General features: G+C 46.1%; 1 protein-coding gene across 1 annotated transcript in view; it reads right to left on the bottom strand.

The window, feature by feature from the left end:
* Positions 1-1,479: 1,479 nt before the first annotated feature.
* Positions 1,480-11,539, bottom strand: part of AFG1L (AFG1 like ATPase) — a 221,512-nt gene continuing 211,452 nt past the window's right edge. Inside the window, exons 13-15 of the transcript XR_007152444.1 lie at positions 4,394-4,767; positions 2,079-2,241; positions 1,480-1,534 (exon numbers count right to left, since the gene is read on the bottom strand). The gene's annotated coding sequence lies outside the window, so the exon portion shown is untranslated. The remainder of the gene's footprint in view (positions 1,535-2,078; positions 2,242-4,393; positions 4,768-11,539) is intronic.

The following is an 11,539-nucleotide window of genomic DNA, read 5'->3' as shown; positions in this document are numbered from 1 at the left end:
GTTTCTAATAAAAAATTTTGCACAGTGAACAAAAAAGGTCTTTAGATGCAGACTCAACAGATGTTCTTTCTGTTCCTCCCACATCCCTAACACGGTCCTGCCTTAGGGTCCTTGCAGTAGCTTCCGTCTGTCTTGAACACCCTCCCTCGAGGTCACACAGTTGGTCCCCTACGTCATTTGGGGCTCCACTCAGATGCTACCTCCTCAAGAGCTTCCCTGACCTGATCGAGGGAAGCCTGGCACTTTCCATCACAGCACCTTCTCTACTTTCGTCTCAACACTAAGCCTACCTGGATGTTTTCTTGTTTATTTTTACGTGCATTTGTTAACTGTCTGTTCCCCTCACCCCAACACACACATACACACACACGAATATAAGGGTCAGGGCAGCTGACCCTTATAAATAAATATTGGGTAAAGACTTCACTCGTATCCTCTTAAAATACTTGTTACAGGGTAAGTTTAATAAAAGTCTCATTTGAGATGACCCCAAATCCACTTATGGGGGAAAATAGAAAGAGAAAGGGGGCAAGGGAGACAGAGAGGGATGAATATAAGAAAGTAGAAATTGCTCCAGTGAAATCTGATATATGAGGTTATAAGACAGCTTTAGTTTAACTTATTTGTATTTATTTATTTATTTTTTTAAGTTTATTTATTTTTGAGACAGAGAGAGACAGAGCATGAACGGGGGAGGGGCAGAGAGAAAGGGAGACACAGAATCAGAAGCAGGCTCCAGGCTCTGAGCCATCAGCCCAGAGCCCGACACGGGGCTCGAACTCACGGGCTGACCTGAGCTGAAGTTGGACGCTCAACCGACTGAGCCATCCAGGTGCCCCTATTTATTTATTTATTTATTTATTTATTTATTATTTTTGAGAGAGAGAGAGAGAGCGCGTGCGCGCACACGCACGCGTGCAAGCGGGGGAGGGGCAGAGAGAGAGGGAGACACAGAATCCAAAGTAGGGTCCAGGCTCTGAGCTGTCAGCACAGAGCTCGACACAGGGCTTGAACTCACGAACCATGAGATCATGACCTGAGCTGAAGTCGACGCATAACTGACTGAGCCACCCAGGCGCCCCAGTTTAACTTCTTTTTAAATCTAATCTGTTTCATTTCTCTTATTTCAGTTAAAAAAAAAATCACTGTGTTCTATGCACCTCTCAAGGTTACCTTACTTAGGTTGTAGAAAAAAAGTTGGTAGAACTAATAGACACATTAAAATCCCTCAGGGATGTAACTTCGAGTATTTGATTTGCCCACAAATTTCTCTAGAAATGTTAAATGTCTTAAGTCCTTGTTTCCCAGTCTCAATCATCAGCTTCTCTGAGAGCATTATTTAAAATGCAGATTCCCAGGCCCCTCCACAGAAGACTGAAACTCAGGAGCCTTGAGGTGGTCTCCAATAATCTGCATGAGGCTTCACAGGTGGTCGTGTGGCTCACTGGGTTTGGGGGCAATACAACAACTTACCCTTTCCCGATCGTCCGGAAAACTGTATCAATGCTTCGTTGTACCATTGGAAAGCTCATGGCTGGAAAACAGTGTTAAAAAAAGTGAAAGATTTTGCTTCAAACCTGATTATAATGTTGGCATTTGGCTGGACTCTCTCCAAATGTACCAGACACTTGGAGGTGTGTCGTGGGGGCCGGGCCTGCCTGAGAGGAGGGCAGCTCACCCTCGGCACTCCCGGCATCAGTGCCTGGGCAGGGACACCCTGAATTTGGCCTTCCAGAAAGCAGGTGGGCGCTTGAGCCCCTTCCCTGACTAGGAGAGGCCACTGCACACATCTTAACGTGGGGTCCCTGGGCCACTCGAGAATCTGCGCAAAGGCCTCAGAGGATCTGTGTACAGAATGGGCCGTGTTTCCCTTGCTCTGAAAAGGCCTCTGGCCTTTCATGCTCAGCATGCTCTGGCATTCATGCTCAGCTCTCGATGGAGCCTGACACTGAAAAGGTGAAGCCTCAGCTTAGGGGCTGAGACTGCTTGTCATGGCATCATGGTGCCAGTGGGTCCCGCTGCCCTGCAGGCATCATGTCTGGGGAGGGAGGCTCAAGCCCGGCCCTCCGCCAGCTCACCTGTGCTGCCAGGCTGGAGGCAGGCCGCGGACAGATAGCAGTGAGCGTGGCAGAGGAAGGCTAATGGTCAGGGAGCTGCAGTGGACCGCTCCAGTCATCATCTGGGTCTCTGAATTCAAGGGGCAGCTTCCTCGGGGTCTCCTTGCAAATCCTTCCGACGGACCTGAAATGTCAGGCCAACTAATGGATCAGAGTGGGTATGTGACCCAGCACGTCTCTCGGGAAGAGAATCATAGATGACCATGATCACCAAACAGATGCCTAACCTTGCCACGTGCTCATCCTCATAACAGGCTGCAAGGTCTGTGTGCTTTGCCCCACCCATTTTACAACGGGAACCTGCAGGCAGGGCGACCTTAGGTAACACACCAAGGTCACGTGGCTATCTAGAGGGTCAGACTCCAAACAGCAAGCTGGCCCTCCATGGGAAGGACATTAAGAACTGGGCTTTGCCCCGGCATGGTGCCAGGCTCCGAGCTGATGTCTCTTGGTCCCAGTCCAGACCCGTTCCACCACGAATGGAAGCCAGAAACAGAAGCTATGCTCTTCCCGGGACTTAAACAAGGCAAAAGCAGACTGTGAGGGAGAGGACAGGTGTGAGCACAACCTCTCCCCACCCATGCAACCCTGGGGCACAGTTTCTGGCCTCGAGGCCGAGCTGATGGCGCTGAAGCTCAGTGGCCCAAACTGGGGACAGCCCAGAACCTTGGGGAAGAAAGCTCTTTCTGAGGCAGGTGCATAGGAGGTCCCAGAATCCACACACAGGCTGCAGTTCCCGTTCAGCCCCACATTAGATGCTGTGCCCTGGGCTTCTCTGGGAGCTGGTCGCACCAGCCCAGACGGGGCGAAGGAGCTGCCCTCAGCCGGCATCAGAAGGCCACCCTGGAACCGTCTGCCTTGTGCCACAACAGCTTTGGATGTTGATATCCTGTCCCTCCTGCACGCCCGGGAAGGAGTGCCCTGCCAGCCACGCCACAGCTGTCCTTCCCTCCTTCTCAGAGTGTGGGCTGCGTCACAGGCATCCTAACACGAGGGTGTCGCTCACCTGTGCTCTGGGCATCTCCTTTGCCCCAAACTCAGTGTTACCTTATCATGGTTAGAGGATTATTTTTGTGCCGTTAAATCTGATTATGTCCGCACCGCAAAGGCATAAGCAATTATATTTAATTCTACAGACTATGTTACTCTATTCAGCAGAAATCAACTGATATTTCTTTAGCAATTGAATTTAACATTCTGCATGTTACAGAATTCGGTTAAACATATGATAGGTTACTCGGGGCACCTGGGTGGCTCCGTTGGTTAAGTGTCTGACTTCGGCTCAGGTCGTGATCTCACGGTTTGTGGGTTCTGAGCCCCACATCGGGCTCTGGGCTGACAACTCTGAGCCTGTAGCCAGCTTCAGATTCTGTTTCTCTCTCTCCCTGCCCCTCCCCGACTCGTGCTCTGTCTCTCAAAAATGAATGAACACTAAAAAAAATTTTGAACACTAAAAAACATTTTTTTTTAATATGATAGGTTACTGGTGCAAAATATGGGTATGTTTTAATGGCTAGCAGCAGTTTTTACACTATGCATCCTAAATTTGGTGTTCTAAAAATGAGTTGTTAAATCTAGGAGGACCAACTGATATCCCATTTCTGTCAACACTCAGAAGAATAACATTCAAGTCATTCTATCTCCCTCCTCTGAATATCCAGAGCACTTAGTAATTTCTCATGGTATGTATCACACCCTGCCCTCTATTCTTCCTTCTTATCAGGTTAATCTTCTGGAGAGGAGGGATAGGTCCTGCCATCTTGCACCTCTCCCTAAGCACATGATGTCTGTCACTCTGTTCTTCCTCTGCCTTTTACTAAACTTCTTGACTGACTTGAGCCCCCTCAGTGTTCCCAGGACACCTGGGCAAGCCACCCTCTTGGCATCTACAACATTATGTCCGTGTGTTGTCCCGGGAAGATCATGCGCACATCATGGCTAGGGAGTTTGTCTCATTCACCTTGGTGTGACTTTATGTTTAACATTTTGTGGAACTGCCAAACTGTTCTCAAAAGCCGCACCATTTTACACTTTCACCAGTGACATAGGAGGGTTCCAGTTTCTCCGCAACCTGATCAACACTTGTCATTATCTGTCTCTCTGATTCTAGCCATCCTACTGGTGTGGCATGATATATGATTGTGGTTTTGATTTGCATTTCCCTAACGAGTTACCGAGCATTTTCTCATGTGCTTATTGGCCACTTATATCTGTACGCTATTTAATCAAATTATAAAATGTCAGAGCTTCACAGGAAAACTTCACAGATGACTTACCCAAGGTTGTGCGTGGCTAGACGCAATACAGGGTCTCCAATGTACTCCTGACTCCTAACCAGTGCTCTTTCTTGCCCACCTGGCCCTTCCGTCAGGTTGCCTCTGGATTCCGATGCCCTTGGATGAGTGAAGATTCATCCAATAAATCATTGAATTCCTTAGGAGTCAGCATAAGCATGTGCTCCAGCACTTTTTGATTTTAGGCCGTATCCTTTTGTCTTTGGTTGGTTGGTTTCATCTCTGAAGATGGTTTTGTCTGGGTGCTGACTTTGTACTTGAGCAGACGGTTTTTATAACTTGCAGCTACTTAAAGTTTGAAGCAACTGGTGGCTGAACTCCAAGCATTAAGTAACTTGAAGCAACATTCCTTGTCACTAGAGTGCAAGCGAAGATGGTTTTAGTTTTTAAATGTTTTTAAATGTTTACTTGTATTTTTGAGAGAGAGAGAGAGTGCGAGCGGGGGAGGGGCAGAGAGAGACAGAGACACAGAATCTGAAACAGGCTCCAGATTCTGAGCTGTCAGCACAGAGCCCAGCATACTCGAACTCACGAGCCGTGCAATAGTGATCATGACCTGAGCCGAAGTCGGACACTTAACCGACTGAGCCACCCAGGTGCCCCTCGAGCATGGGTTTCAAGTTACAGAACAAATTTAAACCTATCCACTTAATGTTGTCACTATGACTGTGAACACAAAAATGAAGTAGGAAAGTACTAAAAGTTAAGGAATGAGGTAGGGCTGGTAAGGACAGTCATGGCTTATGTACGAATGCTGGGGTTTGGGAGAATATAGAGATAAGCTGTCATACCCCCATCCTCCCAGGGACACAGCACATGGATCTGGAGATAAAGCTGAAGAGGGAAGCCATCCTTAGTGTGAATTCTCAGGAAGGCGTGAGGTCCTCAGACAATTAACCAAAATGAAAAGAGCTAGCCTGGGGGATGGCTGCCACCCAGTCAAAATAAGCTCATTTATGCTGCAATAAATAAACACCACCAAAAATCTCCATGGCTTATCAGAATGTAATCTTATTCCTTGCTCATGCAACATTCACCATGGGTTTCCATGTGGTGGCTCAGCACTCCAGGCTACTTCTGTCTTGGGTGTAACTGTCTTAATATATTTCCATGTTTTCCATGGCAAGAGAAGAGCAATCTAGAAGACTTCAAACCACCTGATGATGCTTCACCTCGGAAGCAACAGGGCACACCATTTCTGCTCACAACCAATTGCTTAGAACTAGTTACATGGACTTGCCTAACAGTCTAGGGGAAAGGAGGTGTGATCCTCCTGTAAGCTTGGAAGGAAAGACAAACTGGATGATGCATTAGCTCTGGTAACATCTGCCACGGCTGGGGAAGGGGGTTCTTTTTGGTCTTCCTTGGGGGGGTGCGGTTCTTGGAGGTATCTTTGTGTCTATTAGAGTATCCCTTCCTGGTAGGGGACAGAGGAGGAGTCTGGATTGTGGAGGGAGAGCTGAAGCAAAGGGGAGGTGCAAGCTGAAGATAATCAAATTAAGTGTGATAAGCCAAATCATCTGGATCCCAAGTACTTTCTGAGTTTATTATCTGTGTCCCCCAAAACATGAAGAAAGTCTTTGTCTTAGCTAAGATTTGGGGAAATTCAACAAGTATGGCTTATCCTTGCCTAATTCTAGGTTTTATTTTGATTGAAATTGGAGAGATTTCCTTAGGGAAACAGTTTAGTCAACATATAGATTCTCTTACCAAAATAACCACTATTTTGTAAGCATTTACATCATTATAGCCCACATGGCATCTGGCAGAGTGCCTCACCATAAGAAGCCCTTAATTTGATGAGTTAGAGAATGAATGAGAGGAATGAGAACTATCAACTTTCTATTGTACTCCTGAAGGCCAGCCTCTACCTTTCTGTAAGTCTCCAATATCCTCAGTCACAGGGCGAATAATGAGGCCCGTGGAGACTCCAAACCTAATTCAGTTACCGTAGAACTCAGGACAGGCCCAGAGGGCTTAGGATCATGTTTGCTCAAACTGCTCCCACCTTCAGATTATTGGATTTGCTATTCATTCCAAGAATTAATGACGTACCAAGTCTGGTCCTGTGCAAACACTTATTTGAACCATTTCTGAAGCATGTATCGACATGATTCTAACATCTATCACTTCTCCTCTTTTTCTGACATCACTGGTCCTTGCCAATTCATGGAGTATTGCAGCTGCCTGAGTGCCTTGGATGATACCATTGCAAGAAGATACTGTGGGCTTGGAAGACTGGGTTGAAAGAAGTACCATTTTAGACATACTGAGTTTAAAGAACATTCAGGAGGAGAGGTCCAATAGGCGGTTGGCAGTACAGACTGGGAGATGGGGGGAAGTCAGGGGTGGGGATACACACTTGGGAATTACCGGCATCGGGTGGTATTTGTAGCTGTGGGAATCAAGAAGAGAATTATGAAGAAAATGATAGGGGTGAAAGTATTTTGTATAATATTGGGTCTTTTTATAATTACCATTTTTAATGGGTTCAAGAAAGAACTTAGGGGGTGAGAAGAAGGAAAAAGAGCCAAGGGCATTCAGAGAAGGAGAAGATAAGAAGCAGGAGGAGAATCAAGTATTGGTGTATGGCGGCTAGAGAAGAGAGAGCTGTAAAGGTGGGGCTGGGGTGGTGAAGCACTAAGTGCTTCAGAGCAGCAGGAGATACTGAAGGCTAAAGCCAGAGCTCTGCAGTTGGCAATGAGGAAGTTAGGGCTGGCTTGAGAGAGAGAGGTTTCATTAGGTAGACTGACCGCCATCTTCTCTTTATTCAGATCCCCATAGGGCTTAGCCCCACCTGCTCCCCCCACCTCCATGCCCAGTGCCCTCTCCCCAGTCCAGCTCCCTAGACCAGCCCTCAACTGCTGGGCCCCACTGGGCTCATAGGAATCCTTTATCCCTTTAGCAATAAAATTCAACCTTGTCAAAGTATAGTCCAAAGACTCTTTCAGTGAGTGTGAGATCAAAACTATTTTTCATAATACCACCAAGACATTCTCTACCTTTGTCACTCCCTCACAGGTATACACTTGAATTTTCCAGAAGCTACATGATGCGTCACATCACAACAGATGGAGTGCATAAGCTGATATGAGACTCTGACTATATTCTATTAAGCCAGATGTTTGCAAAAATTTTAAGCAATGCCATTTACTAAATTGTTTTTGTTTTGAAAAATATAGCTATTTTTATAATGCTATTCATGTAATATGTAATGAGCTTATTATTTTTAAAATGAATTAACACTTAATTTCTCAATTTTAATTTCTCATATGGTTAAATAAACACCCCCCCCACACACACACACAAACACACAAATAAAAGCTTTTTGGAATCTGCAGTAATTTTAAGAGTAAACAATGGTCCAGAGGCACCGGGGTGGCTCAGTTGGTTAAGCATCAGACTCTGGATTTTGGCTGAGGTCACGATCTCAGGTGTTGGGTTCTGCACTGACAGTATGGAGCCTACTTGGGATTCTCTTTTCCTCTCTCCCTGCTTGCTCTCACTCTTCCTCTCTCTCAAAATAAACATTAACAAAAAGAGTAAACAGTTTATCAAGTTCCTTACTTCTTCAAGCCTTCTCTTTGCACAAGGCAGCAGTAGAGGAAGGTCAGTCCCCTCCTTCCTTCGTCCCCTCCCCGACCCAGCTCTTCTGCTGTGTGGACACCACAGCCTTTCCTGCCTCCCCAGTTTCTCACCAGCACCCCAGTTTCCCATCCTTGCACAGACTTTCTACAAAGTCATTGCCATTCCCCAAAATGTCTGTTGTCTCTGCATCTCCCTGGAGGCCCAGTGATGGAGAATTCTGGTGACCCTGCCCACTGGCTCCTGTAGCACTCACAGCAACCATCCCCCACCCCACCCCCCAACCTTGGCTGGACCTTCCCAGCAGCTGCAATCAACCCTGAAGGGACACTCTCACCCCCACTTCCCTTCAAACCCTCGTTCCAAATACCTTCCAGTCTTCTTTCTAGGGACCTCTGGTGCGTCAAATTATGTGGCTTATACTCCTCAGTTTATGACACAGTGACATCATTTGCCCATGCAAGGCCACCCTTTTGTTTTTCCCTCTCATCTGCCACACCCCATGTCATTTCCCTCCCCCCCAGAAGCATCCATTCTAGTATATATTCTTTCCCTCCAATCTATCTGCCATTAATACATTTAGATTTTGCATGCCCTAGAAAAATATTGGGTGTTATTTTATGTATGGGTTTCCAAACTCATATTAATGGTACTGAATCTAATGCTCCCGCAGGACAGTTTGGGCTTGCCCATGATACCATACATAAATCCAGGTCATTGCTTCTCACTGTTGCAGAGGACCCCCTGCAAGCTCAGGGCACCCTCCTTAGCCATTCCCCCACTGACAGACTCCCTTAGGTGGCCTCCACTTAGGCAAATTCTTTGACGCTCCATTTTCTCATTAAACGAAAAGACTGGTAGTGATCATACCTCCTCTTACAGAGTTATTGTGCCAGTTGGGACTTCAAAGTCTTGCCAACCACTGTGATTCCGGTTCTTTGCCATCGCACACGTTACAGTGAGGAACAGCCCCTTTGTACATGCTCCTACACCCACATCTTTCCTACCCCAGACATCAGGGTCCACAATGACTCAATAAATGGGGGCTGTTATTTTTATTTTATTACTACTGGAGCAGGGAAGGCCACAGAGCACAGGATCTGGGTCCAGAAGACATGTTTCCCAGCTGTGTTACCCCTGGCTTCCATTTCCTCATAAAAAAGTAGGAATATTCGGATCTCCCTCAGACTGCTATGGATGAAATGACAGGGTAGGAGCATGCTGGGTTAGCTACTCTGTTGTTAGTGGGAATGGGGGCGAAAGGCAGGAAAGTCTAAGAAAGGATGAGAAGCAGAAGAAGGAAGAGAACAGGCACTAGGAGGCAGCAGGGAGGCCCTGGAGATGTCCGTCTGTGCCAGTGACCTGGGCTCCAGGACCTCTGAGCAGCAGCCTTTGCTCCCTGGGAAGTGCTCCAGGTGTGGGAGTCAGAAGACCCAGCTATAGGCCCAACTCTGTGGTTACTGGCCATGCGGTCATGGGCAAGCGCCCGATGGGCAGTGATCAACCCTGGCTGCACATGAGAACCCATGGGAGCATTAACAAGTACTGGCCCGAAGCCCCACACTTGACCAAGTGTATTGGGCTCCCCAGGAGTGGGACCTAGGCCTGGGAATAGGCAGCTTGTGTGATTCTTGGACTTTTTTTCCTGTCAGTTCATCCCGCTGACCACAAGATGGTGCCCTCTTTCTGGGAAATCTTTGATGATCGCCAAACAGGCAGCAATCTATTTGCTCTCAGGTCCTGAAAGAATATATTTGAATTTAACAATCTTCACAGCATCTCACTAAGCCAGAATTCCATGCCCTTGGGTCTAGCACTTTAATGTGTCTATTTTCTCTTCAGCTGGAAACCTTAGTGAGTTGGGATGTGTCATCTACTGTTTTGTTTCCTCAAGCGCTAGAATGCGAAGCAGAGTAGGCATTTATTATTACTTTGTGATTCTAGTCACTAGTATCTATAACTGCTTTTCATCTACCACTTGCAAAGTGCTTTTCGCCAAATATTCTCAGAAAAACTCTGTGAGATGGGTATTACTATTCTCACTTACAGATGAGAATTGATGAGAAAACTGAGGTTCAGAGCACTAGTTCAAGGTCACAAAGCAAAAGCTGGCAGAACCAGATGCTGAACCCTTCCCACTATACTTGGATGAGAAGAGAAGGCACATCATAGAGACTAGCAGTCAACCACTGGGGACCCAAAAAGTACAGCCCTGAGAAAGGAAACCTCTCAGGAAAACCTCTGGAGGACTTCCCAGGCAGGCAGGAAAGACAGAGGTCCTCCGGACTTTGACGTTATCACAGACAGCAGGTCGGTAGACATGTCTGACTGGGGCTGAGTGCCTTGCTGAGGTAATAGATGGGCAGTTTCCAGTGTGAAGCTGGACAGAATCAGCAGACATTCAATGAAGAAGACAGACTTTATTATTTTTAAAGTTTATTTGAGAGAGAGACAGACAGAGCACGTGCAGAAGGGGCAGAGACAGAGGGAGAGAGAATCCCAAGCAGGCTCCGCACAGTCAGCAGAAGGCTGACGAGGGGCTCGAACTTATGAACCGTGAAATTATAACCTGAGCCGAAACCAAGGGTCGGCCGCTCACTGACTGAGCCAACCCAGGCGCCCCTATTATTTTTAATTTTGTGATCCAGGAAAATGAACTGCTACGCCAATGAGAAAAACAAATCTTATTTCTGCCTTAAGAAAAAGGTGGAAACTCAATCTCCAAAGAAAATCTTTTTCTACCAGCAAGGGATGTCTTACGGGTCAGTAGATCTGAGGACGGTGATTTACAAGATCACAAGATCACTTGTTACAGACTTGCTGCCACACAAATTCTGGCTATCAGTCAGGAACCCAAATGTCAGAGCCCGGGGACCCCTATCTCTCAGGTGCTTGTATCCCAGACGAGGTGCTACAAGTAGAGGTTCAAGTACGGACTCAGGGAGACTGTTTTCAGGACAGATAATAAATCAGTATGTGGGTACTTTTACTGGCTCCAATGTACATCCTAGCAATTCAGTATGTTGTTTTACCATTTTCTGTGCCTCAGTTTCCACGTCTGTAAAATGGTAATCTATCTCACAGGATTGTTCTTAAGGATCAAAAGAATTTATTTATAAAGTATTAGAACCATGCCCAGCATATAGTAAGCACCATGTGTTTCTTACATAATGCTAAAGAAATAAGTGGATATGAGCTCTTCCACTTACATATTTTACAAGTAAAATCTTAAAGTTGTTTTCAGAATTCCAAGCAATTCAAATATGATGTTATTTGTACACTTGCAGCTACAAGAAATCTACTTCAGGAAGATTCAAGTATTCCTTATGGCTAAAATCTGAAATCCCACTGAAAATGCATAGATTAGATTAGAATGGTACTGTAGTCTTTGACATTTTATAAACATCAGAAATAAGTTAAAAATTCTCTAGGCCCACCACATCTTTCTTTTCATTATTACTGATGTTGGCAAATAAGCCTATCCACTGCTAAGGTAATCCAAGAAAAATGCAATGATCAGATTTTTCTTTCTCTTTTAAAGAA

Source organism: Prionailurus viverrinus, chromosome B2 (genome assembly GCF_022837055.1).
Source record: "Prionailurus viverrinus isolate Anna chromosome B2, UM_Priviv_1.0, whole genome shotgun sequence".
NCBI classification, from domain to species: Eukaryota; Metazoa; Chordata; class Mammalia; order Carnivora; family Felidae; genus Prionailurus; species Prionailurus viverrinus.
Note: the sequence above shows the minus strand (reverse complement) of the source record. Positions and strands in the feature narration are given on the sequence as shown.